Source organism: Struthio camelus, chromosome Z (assembly GCF_040807025.1).
Source record: "Struthio camelus isolate bStrCam1 chromosome Z, bStrCam1.hap1, whole genome shotgun sequence".
Lineage (NCBI taxonomy): Eukaryota > Metazoa > Chordata > Aves > Struthioniformes > Struthionidae > Struthio > Struthio camelus.
Genome location: NC_090982.1, coordinates 84829207 through 84841853, shown reverse-complemented (window position 1 = coordinate 84841853; position 12647 = coordinate 84829207). Strand labels below are relative to the sequence as shown.

The 12647-nt window shown below is 40.3% G+C and overlaps 1 protein-coding gene across 2 annotated transcripts in view; it reads left to right on the top strand.

Annotated features, from left to right (window-relative positions):
• Positions 1–8942: 8942 nt before the first annotated feature.
• The window catches only part of ST8SIA5 (ST8 alpha-N-acetyl-neuraminide alpha-2,8-sialyltransferase 5), a 72959-nt gene continuing 69254 nt past the window's right edge, over positions 8943–12647 (top strand). Inside the window, exon 1 of one of the 2 annotated variants that reach the window (XM_068928087.1) lies at positions 8943–9100. The gene's annotated coding sequence lies outside the window, so the exon portion shown is untranslated. The remainder of the gene's footprint in view (positions 9101–12647) is intronic. The other variant, XM_068928086.1, reaches the window with a different exon arrangement.

Sequence of the window (12647 nt, the reverse complement as noted above, 5' to 3'; positions counted from 1 at the left end):
GGGGAAAAGAAGACCCCTACTCCAAAGACAGCGTTTTCTAATTATTTTGTGCTCTTTCGAGCCCTCTCAGCTGTCGGGGAGACGTTGGATGGAGCGCTCGCCCTTTCCCTTTGCACAGCCTGCAGGGGGAGATGCAAACTCGACTTTGGTTTTTTATGGCGTTCATACGGCAAACGCCGCAGCACTAGGTTTTGTCTCTAAAACGTTTAGTTCCGGAGGGGTAGGTATGATTGCTTGCTTTGAGCAGATAGTTAGACTTGATGCCATAACCCCTTATTAGTTACTTTTAAAAATAGGTTAAATGACTTATCAGTTCCGTGTTAAAATGCGAAGACGACATTTAAAAATAACTTGCTGTCATTAAAGACACTAAAGTAATAACAGCACTTCACATTTTTAATACAGACTTTCCTCCGAAAATGTCTTTTAGAAATGTTAGGTAATTAAATTGTCAAGCACAGAGTGCTTGAATGTCTTAACTGAAAGCAGCAACTTCTGCGATCAAATTAAATGAAAATATATACAGTAGTACTTCCTAAAAACTGAAGATCAGAAAAGAATATCAAACCAAAGTATTATGTAACCATATGGTTATATGTAGAGCACTCTGGATGTAATGGCACTATCAGCCGTACAGAATGAGTGGTCCATGTGAGAAACGGCTTCCAGCCTTAGGCACGGGAAAGTGATGTCTTACTGATTTTAAGCAAACTTCTGCTTAGGGAGAACTTGCAGGATTTTACTCAATTAGATAAGTTTAATAAAAGCTAAAATGTTTCAGATGTCAAAAGGGCGGCAGAGAGCACTGAGGAAGGAACAGAAAGTGGGAATGTGATTTGGGAAACTCTGGCCTCTGCACCTTTTTTTCCGTTTTTTAAAAGCAACAATTTTAATATAAGTTATAAGTGGTCGGCAGGAGTTCAGAATTACATATTACTTCAAAGGAGTTAGTCATTTACTCAAAAAAGAGGTATTAGTTGCACCACACTACTCAAAGCAATAATATAATGGAGGAAAAACTAGATGTGAGATTTCCAGACGTTCTCAGCACAAATGCTTACCAAGTTTACTTTACATTGAACGGGCTCTAAGCTCAATGCCTTCACTGCCCTGATGTTAGCTGTGGTTGCAACAATCAGTTTGACTGATCAAGTCCTTTGGTTGGCCAAAACAAGTTTTGTTCTATTTTGTTCTGAAGAATTGTGCAGCGTTCATATGGACGTCCTTCTGCAGACTGAAATTCAGCTCTGTGCAGAGTTCTTTGTGAAAACTGAGAACTTTTTCTTAGGAACTGATGGCCAATTACAAAACCAGCTTTTTCTTATGCCTTTGTGCGTGTACGCACACAATTTTAGGACTATTTTGCACAGCTGGTGCTCAGCCGTGATCCTATAAATATCATTGAAATTAGCTTTATTTTCCTCTCTCTTTTATTGCATTCCAGTTTATGCCAAACTGTGCAGGAAAACAAAGCTTATAAAACTGTTGACTAGTTTCCCAATTAAGGCTCCCTGAAAAAGCCTTCAGTGTTTTCTGGCTTACCATCTCTGTAAGATTTTTATTCTTTACAAGACCAATGCCCCATTTAGGAGTGACAGCTCTTACACAAAGTATCTTTTAGCCTGCACTGTATCAACAAAAATCTTACTGGTGCTAATCATTTCTTTTTCTCCATCCTTTTAGTAAGAGCACAGCATTCTTTTTGTTTCTGAAGCTATTACTGTTCTCATTCTGCCTCCACAGCATCACCTTCAGCTGTGGATATGGAGAATGCTGTCCTGGACCCCTTCTGGTTGTAACTGCAGTGAACTAGTCAACTAAACTCTGTCTGAGGAATGAAAGTCAGGCCTACATAAATGGCTCAGCAAAAGAATTACAAGCCGTTCAGCACACGTTTTGAGGGCATACGTGAAATTGAAGTGAAGCGTTATTTTTGTACCTGCCTTCTGCACAGGCTAGAATTGTATCTTATGCTCTGATTTCCCAAGAGGGATCTAGAATGATTTCATAAATGTCATTAATTCTTCTGTGTTTACAGCAGTGTAAATGAAAGTGGACTGTTGAACAGAAAATTTTGGAGGTTTGAGAAAGAGTGGAAAGAACAGTCTCTGAAAGTGTAGCTGAGGCTGGATGAGAAGAAGTAGGTCCAAACTGTACCCAGTATTGCTTCACTGTTGTACAGGAATTGACGGTACAAGAGTCCTTATTCAGAAAACTTTATTACTGTACAGAACAGGAAAAAGATTGCTTTGCTAGTGAATACCTGTGCAGAAGGAGAGGCTGTGATGGAACAGGAGGGGCCACTGCGTGCTTTCTGTATTTCTGAGAGTTTTACATCCATATTCACTTGCCATAGTTTGCTCTGGATCCATTATTTTTTCATACACATGCAAAAGTTTTTCTTATTTAAACACTGATGCTCTTTAGTCTGGATTCTGCTTTTTATTCCATTCAAATAGATTTGACTTGCCTTGACCCTTGACTATCCCACTAAACTTAACTTCCTCTTGAAATTCAGATGAAAGGGTATATAGTTATGTATGAAATGTGTGACTACCTTTTCTTTTCCTTGCAGGGTTTTTTACTCAACAGAATGCAACTCCTTTACAATTATCAATCAGAATGCTGACCAGTTTCTTCTGCTATTTTTTTTTTTAAATTATGCATTGGCTATAGTCGAGCAATCTCTTCAGATTTCACTGCTGAACTCTGCCTGCACCTCAGAAATGTCTGAGCCCATCTCAGATAACATTAGACATTTAACTGACAAATCTACGTTGGAGGCCTTAGTTAGCAATGAAGAGAGACAGGTACTTCAGGAAGACAGTTCAGCTTGTTGGTGGGCTGTGATTTGTTGTGACTGCATGACTAGTAGAATATGATATTGTTCTGCTCCTTGACTGGATGGTTTGCAAGAATAGCCAGCACTGATACTAAAACATACAAGCAGTACATATGATTTTCAACAGTACTACCTCTGCATTGTCTTTTTTCTTTTCTCCTTAAATCAATGAGATTACTGTTGTCATTGGCTTGAAATGGTTTGGCTCAAAATGACTGCGTTTTGAAAATCCAAGCTGTAAAAATGAAACTTGTGCAAACACTGCTGTGTGTAAATTTGAAATGGATCTTGTGTGATCATTTGTGCTAGTGAAACACACTTGCTTGACTACACATACCGAATGGACAAGAATATAATGCCAAGTTCATTTAGAGTTGAAAGTTGGTCTCATAAAATAAGGCACCCGACTTGGTTTGGCAAATGAATGAAAGACTTTGCTGGAAAGTTGCATAATCTCTCTTTGCCACAAGGTCCGTGCTTGTGAAAGAAGTTAATAGTGCTTCCCTACTTTGTAATAATTTATCATCACAACACTGAATATAACTAAATGTTATATTATATTATACTGTCATTATATGATTAAAAATGGTGATATGGCTGTAGAAGTAAATATGTTTTATCAAATATTCAAGAAAGTTTAGTTCTAGTGTTCATACAATTCTGGTTGCAAAATAGAATGAAAAGGAAAGGGAAGAACAAGGAATGAAATACTGTTCTGCTTCAGAAGTAAGAATGCAGGTGGACTTTCTACAATGAATTAAGTAAAGGCCACCCCGCAGCTTTCTGGTAACTGTGCTACAATGAGGAGCTACTACCAAATACCGCTGAAGAGATCACATCTGTTCATCTGTGAGCAGGATATGTTTTACAATTGAATGAAAGGAAAGGCCATGGCATTGGCCAAGTGGCAGTGGATAAGGGTCCCCTGAGAAAAGCTAATGCGGAAATAAGCACAATTTCAAGAAGCTCTGTCAGGAAAGAGCAGTCTCAGTCAACCCAGGCACAGAGTTTGATGTCTCTAAGGAATTTTTGGATCTTTATTATTCAAGAAGAGAACAGAAGACTGAGGCCTCCCAGCTTGTGCCAGGTACCACTGCCTGCTTTCTTCGTTGGAAAAGCCACTGTGAGCACTTTCAAGTGTGGGATTGAGGACTTGACACATGAAAGCCCAGCTGGATCAGCTCCCTGGGGCATTAAAACTCTAGCTCCAGCTACAAACTGCCAAGGCACATGTGCCCCTTTAAGTCAATGGATATCACAGGGCTAAGACACAGCACGAGACGCCTCCAGCCCTGCAGGAAGGGCACTCTCACTAAAGAGGGCTTTGGCTGTGGAACAAACTTCCAGAATGATCACGTTAATCCAAACTGATGAAGCAAATCCAGAGTTTCACCCTCTTCCTCTTGCATTACAACTGTGGTGACCCAGGTAACAATCAACTTCTAGCACTGCTTCTGGAAAAGGTGACTCAATATAAGTCTATTTTAGCAGAAGTGATCCAAGATAAATCTCTTAGAGCTACTATGGGGAGGTTAAAAACATTACAGCTACACTAACATGACTGTTAAATATCTCTGTGTTTCTGGGTGCAGATAGGATAGTTATGAGGGCTCTCTGTCTAGTCTCTCATTCTTCCAGTGAGTCCCATCATCTCACGTAACTTTTTCTTGCTGCACCTAGCAGCAATCATAGCCAGTTTATTATAATGATGGCTGTAAAAGATAGCATTAAAGAAAAGACTCTTTGGGGGGGAAAGGCATTGGCTGTGATGCTGAACAATTGTTTGTGGTCAGCTGTTTACAAACTAGTATTTTTCATTTTATAAACAGAAGAGCATTTTTTATAACCTCCCTCTCCTCTAGTGCTCCCTGAGATCTGAAAAATAGTATTTCCCTGGCATACTGAGGTTCCCTCAGGTTTCCACAGTCACAGCAGAGCAGACAATTTTGTCAGTGATGTATGAGGCAGAGTAGAATCCAACCCACTCTTTGAAGTTTGCATTTAGTCGTAATGCCAGCAGGCCTATGAGCTTGTTTTTGCCATTAGTGGGAGCAGATAGGCACTTTTTCTTATCCTTAGCTTGAGTGTGTTTCATAATAAAATCCTTTAGGACATGGACATTATGTTTAAAAAGAAAAAGAGAAAAAAAGAAAAAGGAAGAACTTCTTGGTTAGGAACTGAGGAAAAATCAGTGCCATATGTCTTTCTAGGCTGAAATACAACAGGGTGCAGTAAGGCAAAGATTGTGGAAGGACCCTGTTGTGCTTGGCTGCTGAAAAGCATACGGTGCAATAGTATTCCAGCTCTGACTGTGAATTTTCCTCTTGTCTTCTCTGGCAAATGTGATAGTTTTAATATATATGCAACTATTCCATTTGTACCTTGGAACAGAGTGCTGCTCCATCATCAAAACTACCTATTAGGTCAGGCAGGTCCCTCCTCAGAGATAACCTCAGAAGAAACAGAGAAGAGTTATGAACAATTTCCCCTCAAATTGCCTGAACAACCTTTATATGGAGAAGAGGTTACAGAGGCTTGGATTTCAATGGCCATACTGGAGATTTTAGGATGCTGGAATTCCAGGAAAAGGAATCTCTCCCCACCTTGAAGCAGTAGCTACTCCAAAGAAAATCAGCAGCACTGATCCTCAGCTGTTTTTTGTGCCTTTGCAGAATTGCTGAGATGCTTTCGGTTTGGTGTCAGGGCTTTCTTCATAGCCTTGGAGGGGATGGCATGGAAAGTGTTATATTTCAGAGTTTATTATTTTTTGTTTAACTTTCCCAGTGTACTCTGCAGGGCACGATTCTGTGGAAGTGTGAGCAAAACCCTAATTCCCGTCTTCCTGCTCTCCTGTTCTTGACCCGGCAAGTCTAGGACTACAAACAGAGCTTCACATCTCCAGGGACAGCCTTTGTGTGGAGCCCAGTGAAATGCTTCAGATACATGTGTAATCAGAGATTATAATGAAAAGTAGAAGCTGTTATACCGGATTCAGTATCTTCTTTCAGTATCAGGTCAGTGTACTGAAGGGTTGTTTCTGACTGAGTCTGATGCTTGCAGCTTCTGAGGAAGAAAGCATAAATTTTGGCACTGGGCAGTACTGAAATAGCAAGCCTATCCTGGGAAGTTTGTAACCATAAACAGTGTAATGGCTGGTTTCAATTCTGAAGCTGGAAGAGGTCTTATGTCTCCTAAAACATATTATTATTATCTCTAGCGCTATTATCCATAATGTAACTGCAGGTTTTTGCATTGTCCAATCCTCTCTAAAAATCCTATTAGGCTTTTGACCTCTATGGTTTCTATCTGCACAAAATCCCTTACAGCAAAATTAATCCCTGCAAAATTCTCTTTATGGTTGCTACTGAGGGCATTCCTCACTGAGGAATGTACTGAGGGTATTCCTAAGCTGCAGGCTTCCTGTATTTTGGTGTCCAAATGGTTAGCCTGTATACACAATGGGAAGCTAAGTTTGCCAGCGTGGCTGAAAGGAAGTTGTGGACACATACTTGGGCCCAAGTCTGTAATCTGCCTGCTTTGCTTCGATGTGATTGTAGTATGGCTTTAAGTAGCAGAGCTGAAATACAGAGTTGTTCACTATGTTTCTAGAACTAGCTGTACTGCTGTCTCTCTTCTTCTTTACCGTACCTTCTTATATCCTCCTTGCCTGTTGCTCCTAGAAGCTGAAAAGTCAAACTAATGCAAACTAACTCAAACTCATGCAAAGTAGATGCAAAATAGAGTATTGCAGATTCTGTCATAAGGTGGAGTCTGAGTTGCGCTTCCAGGCAGTGACTCGTAAGCATCGCTTGGTGTGACTTAGATGTGGCACGCAGAGCATTCATCAGATCGTTTGTCCACCCTAGTCCTGTACCGTTGTTGATACCTGTATAGACTGGTTGAGTGAACTGGGCATCGTCATCCCTGTTATGTTTCTATTCTAGACAAAACATTTTCCCTAAGATTCACAAATGTTGAGCAAGGAACAATTGGCCCCGTTTATGGGAATGTCGTTTGTGACATTAATAGCGAAATGGCTATTCCCTTGCTTTCCCATCAAGTGTGTGCTCTATTAGCATGCTGCATCTGCTGAGTTTATAATTCTGTTTTGTTTCGCATTTTATTGATTTTCTCTGTGGTCAGAGCACAATCAGAGCAAGAGAAGGTAACAAGGGTTTCTAACAATGACAGTGGGCACCATGGTGTTGATAGCGGTGTACGTAGGCAGCAGTAGCACCTCATCTTGTCCATGCGCGTGAGGATCAGATCTCTTCAGTACCTTGTGCATACACCTTTACAGAATTTTCCACATTGATGTCTTCTAACCTGCTTTGCTTCCTTGAGGGATCTCTCACTGCGAATAATCATTCTTGAGATACTTCGTCTGAACCTGCCGTGCCTCCTTTATCTTCTGGATCTGATGAAAATAGAGTCTTCTCCCTTTCCTTTTTACTGTCTTTTGTAGAAGAAGAAACAAAATTCTCCAAAATTAAGAGGTGTCACCATCAGGAGTTTATAATCCCTTCTGTCTACCTTCTGCTGGCCCACTGTTATCTGGTGTGGGGGCGAATTAAAGGCTGAAGTCATGTTTCTGGTAAGACTAAGCTCAGCAAGGAGTAAAAGGAGAGGTATACAGAGCAAACCTTCAGAGTTCTCACAAAAAACCCCAGCTCTTATCTAATGAGAAACATGCTGATAAGCTGTTGGGCTCAGAGGTGAGTTTACTGTGGGGCTGAGGAAACTGCAAACTCCTTACAACCTCTGGCTGTACCCAATCAAGTGTATACTACTGGTTGGGTGACAGAGAATCATATGCATCGTTTTCACTCCTCTTCTGTTTTCCCCCAGAATCCCTGCAAATGTGTCTGGCCTGATACCTACCTGCTTTCCATACCGATGACAAAGTTGGTAGCCTGACTGATTTTCCTGCATTAGAGAGTCCAAATTTAGTTGCGGTGTGTTTTAAACAGAATGAGTTGTCCAAAGCTTGGGAAAGGCACTTCCTAAGTAAAAATTTCAAATAAATTGATAGATAAGTTATGACAGAATTATAGGTATTGCAAATCGTACCAGAAATGGAGAAGTCCTGCAATGTAATTTCTTGCCCGTCATCTTATGTGCGTGAGTGTTTGCTAACCAGGCTTGCATATTTCAAGGCTTTAGCCAGCTTTAAAACTTCAAAGCTGGTTTGAGGTGTAAAATGTGATAGGAGTTGATAAGGTAGGGACATCGCTCCAGGTGTCATCAGCAATCTGTTGTTATTGTTCAGTCATACTGCAGATCTACCTGGAGGCTTTTAGCAGGAGCAGAAAGCTGCTGCTTTGCTCTCTGTTTTAAACAAACAGGGGCAGGCAGTCCTGGCCTCGATTAGCTATTAATCTAATAGCCCAGTTTTAGCAAATTTTTACCCATTTTGTAGGTTAAAAAGTTACAGTACTCATGTGAATGGCCTCAAACTAGTCAGTATCTGAGTGAAGTTACTCCTGAGACAAAGAGATTGCAGGATCAACGTGTAGATTCAGGGTTTAACCCAAAATTATGCAGGAAAGAAATCTCCTTTTTTTTTTTTTTTTTTGCCTTTCAGCATTCATACCTATAAAAGGTTGAATTGATTTAGAACTTTGTTCACATTTTTAGAAAAACAAATCTCTTCCAAGATGGACTAAATGCCTTTAGATATGAAAATAAGGCTTGATATTAGAAATGCAGATGTGAGACATTTTATTGACTACCGGGGATTTCAGTGCCCCTGGAGCAACCTGAAGGAGCTTTTTCCAGCAAAGGCAAACATTTAGCTTAAGAAAGAGGCTTCCACCAACACAAACAGCTGGTTTTTTTCACATAGAAGAAAAGCTGCTAGAGAAATAGGTTAGAGAGTGAATAAAAAGGCTTAAAGTCAGAGGTGAAGCTGCCCTTCCTGGCCACCCCTGCCCTGCTTCTTCTCTGCAAACATCCCTTGTAAGTACTTCACTTAAGCACAGGAGGGTTTTCCAGCTCATGATGCAATAGCCAAGGCAGGGGGTGGGTTTGGTGGGCTGGGCTGAAATTTAACATCAGGAGGAGACTGAAACCTAGCATTGGTGGAAGCTGTGTGTGATGCAGAGGTGAAGGCTGGATCTGGCTTAAGGCTTAGGGGAGGTGAAGGAGGGGGCAGCCAGTGAAAGAGCCAAAGAAGCAGGAGTCCATGAGTGGCAGTGGAGGAGAAACTGAGAGGGGGAATCTGGCATAACAGGAGTGCAGCCACAGCACTTGTAGAAGGTAAATAAGTAATCACAGTAAAATAAGGGGCATTTTTGCAATTTGATTGGAAAACGTCTGATTGCTGCCGCTCTCCTGCTCTGGCTGGATTTCTTGCAGCTGGTATGCGCTGTGCTCTCTACAGCACGCTTCTGATCCATTTGTGCAAAGCCTTACAAGAAATCTAGATCTGTGGTGTTCCACATTGATCTAAAGGCTTTGTTAAAAATGTGAATCAGCTCCAAACATGAAAGAATTAGTTTTCAAATTATGACTTTTAAAGTAAAATACATGTGTGTGCGTGAAAACAGGAAGGAGTTCAGAGAAAGCCATGGCACATCTGTAATATGCATGCATGTTATGGGAGAGGGGATCGCAAGCAAAAAATCACTTGGAATTAGCTGACGAACTTCATGTATGCTTTAGAATGTTTCCTTTAGGTGTGTTGGTAAGGTGTTAACACTTGCACTGAAAATAGCATCCAAAAATCTTAGTATATTTAACTAACTCTAATATGTAAGGGACTGGTATGGAACTACAGAAGCAGGAAATAAAGAGTGACGATAATGTAAAATGACTGCATAGTGAAGTATAAACAAATAAGAAGTCAAATTTAGTCCTATCAAATCTGACTCAGATACAGACTTGCCTGAACTTGACTACTCTGGGATTGCAGGGTGTTTTTTCCCTGTGCTATCTAAATAGTATTTGAACATTGTGCAGATGCTGCCAAGTTAATCAAATGAATAAGCCTTTGAGCATGAGCGGGAGTTTTAAGCATGAGTGATCAGGGCATTTGCTGAGGCTGCATGTCATGTGAGACCCCATTAAACTAAATTAAATAGCAGCGCAAATCATCCAGTGTGTGGATGGGAATGAGAAGAGAAAGGAACCTAGATCTTAACATCTGACCCTACAAATCTGTCGCTCACTCTGCCCTTGAAGAGAGAGATTTAAGATCTTATTTCCTGCTTCCATCTGAATCTCTGATCTAGAATTATCCACCAGTTTGTTGAGAGATTGCAATAATGAATCTTCCTCACAGCCAGGGGAGGTTGCTAGCAGCATTGCACCTCTCTGACATTACATGCTCTAATTACATGCAAGGTTTTTATGAGTGCTGCAACATCATAGAAAAGAGAACAAGATAAATTCCAGGTTTTCCACAAGTGACCTAGGATTTCCTAGATAAACTCCAATAGAGAAAAAGCAGCTTGTTCCTTTTTACGCTTGTCTCATGTGCCATAAAAAATACTTAGGTCTTCCTGCAGGAGTGCGGAAGCCCCAAGCACAGGCTCTATCTAGTACTTGCAGTTCATAGCTCTGTAGAGGAATGGTGCATCATCCATATCCTAATGTAGCCTTGCTTTGAGGAACTAAATGTCTCTCCAAGTACCTGTCAGTATTATGTTCAGTGCCGTTTTGCACCCTGTTTCTGGGGAGATGTGCTAATCCCCATCTAAAGGCCAGCACATTTATGTACGTAACCACCTTCCTGAAAGACAAACTAGGCTTTTTTTCACAGATATCAGAATGAGATATTTGAGTAGAGTGCTTAGGTGTAGTATTTTGATTTAACGGGAACTTAACAGCTTGATTTATGCTCAAAGATGATCCAAAGGTTGGAATGGGCAGGGCCAAAACAAGCTTGGTTTCAGATCAGTATATAGAAGTATTATGAATAGTAACAAGCACCTAAGCCTGTTTCTAGAATACTTCTAAGAAAATTTCTAAAGCAGAGGAATTAGTGCATCAGGACAGCAGGTATTTTTGATCATCAGTGTTGCTTTCCTCCAGATCTAATTTCTTATAGATTAGCAAAGAAAACATCTACTTTTGCAGAGAGATTTTATTTTTGGTTGTTATTCTGTGTACTATAATATTAACTTATCTTTAGAAGTCTAGTTCATATGTTAGACACAAGTGTGTATTTCTGAAGTATTGAAAAATAGTTGTCTTTTCAGCTGAAATTTTTCCTTTGAAAGTAAGTGAAAGAAGGTGAGGAGTCAGCATTTGCATTTGTGTAGCATCTTGCCTCACAGGATATAGAAGCACTTTGCAAAAAGTTAGCACTTTGCAAAAAAAAAAAAAAAAAAAAAAAAGCACTAAGCTACCCGTCATCCAAGGAAGATTCAGTAAAAGACTGTGTGATGCTTACAGATCTTTCACCCGCTTGACTGAATGTGATGCAGTAGATGCAGCTAGGAATCTCTTGAGTCTTAGGATTTACACTGGAAACTTGGAAAATGGAAAAGGATCTGTCAGCCTATCTCATTAAACAGTTCAGTTGCTAATTTTTCTGACCTATAGTCATTGTTTACTCTAGATGATACTCAGGGAACAGTGCATGAAGGAAGGGACAACCTTTAGTATTTGCAAAGTTGCCATATAGCTTTTAGAGCTAAAGTCTAACCGTCTAGCTTTGCCAGTTGGATCAGTGTGAGAGACAGTATTTGAATGCAGATTAATTAGAATAACCCCCTTTTTTTTTAAGTTCAGGGAACATCAGCTTGCTAATTTTACTGCTAGCTCCTTTTCAGGACAGCTTTTACTTAGGAAGTGTTTTTTGAATTGGGATGCTGGGGGAGTATATTAGGTCACTATAAGTCACAGAATAGAGATGTAATTAGTAGTTCATCAGTCTGGCTTAGATGCAGCAAGTGGCCTAAGCATGAACTGAGTATGGAATCACATACGAGTGGCTGTCCAAGCGCTTCTGAAACCAAGAGCTTGTACCACTGAACACAAATACCTCATCTTTTGGCAGTAAGCCACATAACCTGTTAGAGGGCCTAATGCTACAATTCCTACCATGTGAGCAAGCATCTTGCCTCTTGTGCGACCCATGTACATACATCTTTGTCAAATGAGTGTCCGGGAAACTCACATATGGGTGCCATGGTCAAATGACCCGTGTGAGAGAGATTCAGGAAAGAGGATGCCGGGAGGTGTTGCAGGCCAGGTGAGTTATTCTAATGGGACAGAGAGTCACAGACCAAGAAAATGACTTTTTATTGTGTTTGCTCGTCATCATCACTTATAATCCTTAACCTTCCAATGATTTCCCAAAGAATTAGGATGTGTTTGCCTTACAAAACTCTCAGGAATGTGATTCTTACAATTTGGACATTTAGATGTGAAAGGAATTGTTGTAAAATATTTAAAGTTATTGTTTATAGCTATCATTTAAGTCTCTGTTAGGAAAACCGGCTTTGATTTATATATGAAAAACAGTTTACTAAAAACCTCATGGGGATCTCACCAGAGAGAATGTAGACCCAGCAAGGAGCTTTTAACTCTCCTTTTAAAGAACAGAAAGAGTACAAGCTCTGAAGTGAAATCTCATGCCACCGTCTTTGCCCTTTAGTGCTAAGTTAGAAGAGCGTCTTTTTGTGTGACAAGTTCAAATACTGACAGTATTTCTGCATTCTTCTGCTTGTGTGGTTTTAGCAAAATTTCTCTTAGTCCTATACAACTGGACAAATCAGCAGTCCCAATTTGTGAACTGTTACATATATCCTGACTCAAGGCCTGAGAAAGAAATAGATGTTGGCGTTGTTTTTACTCA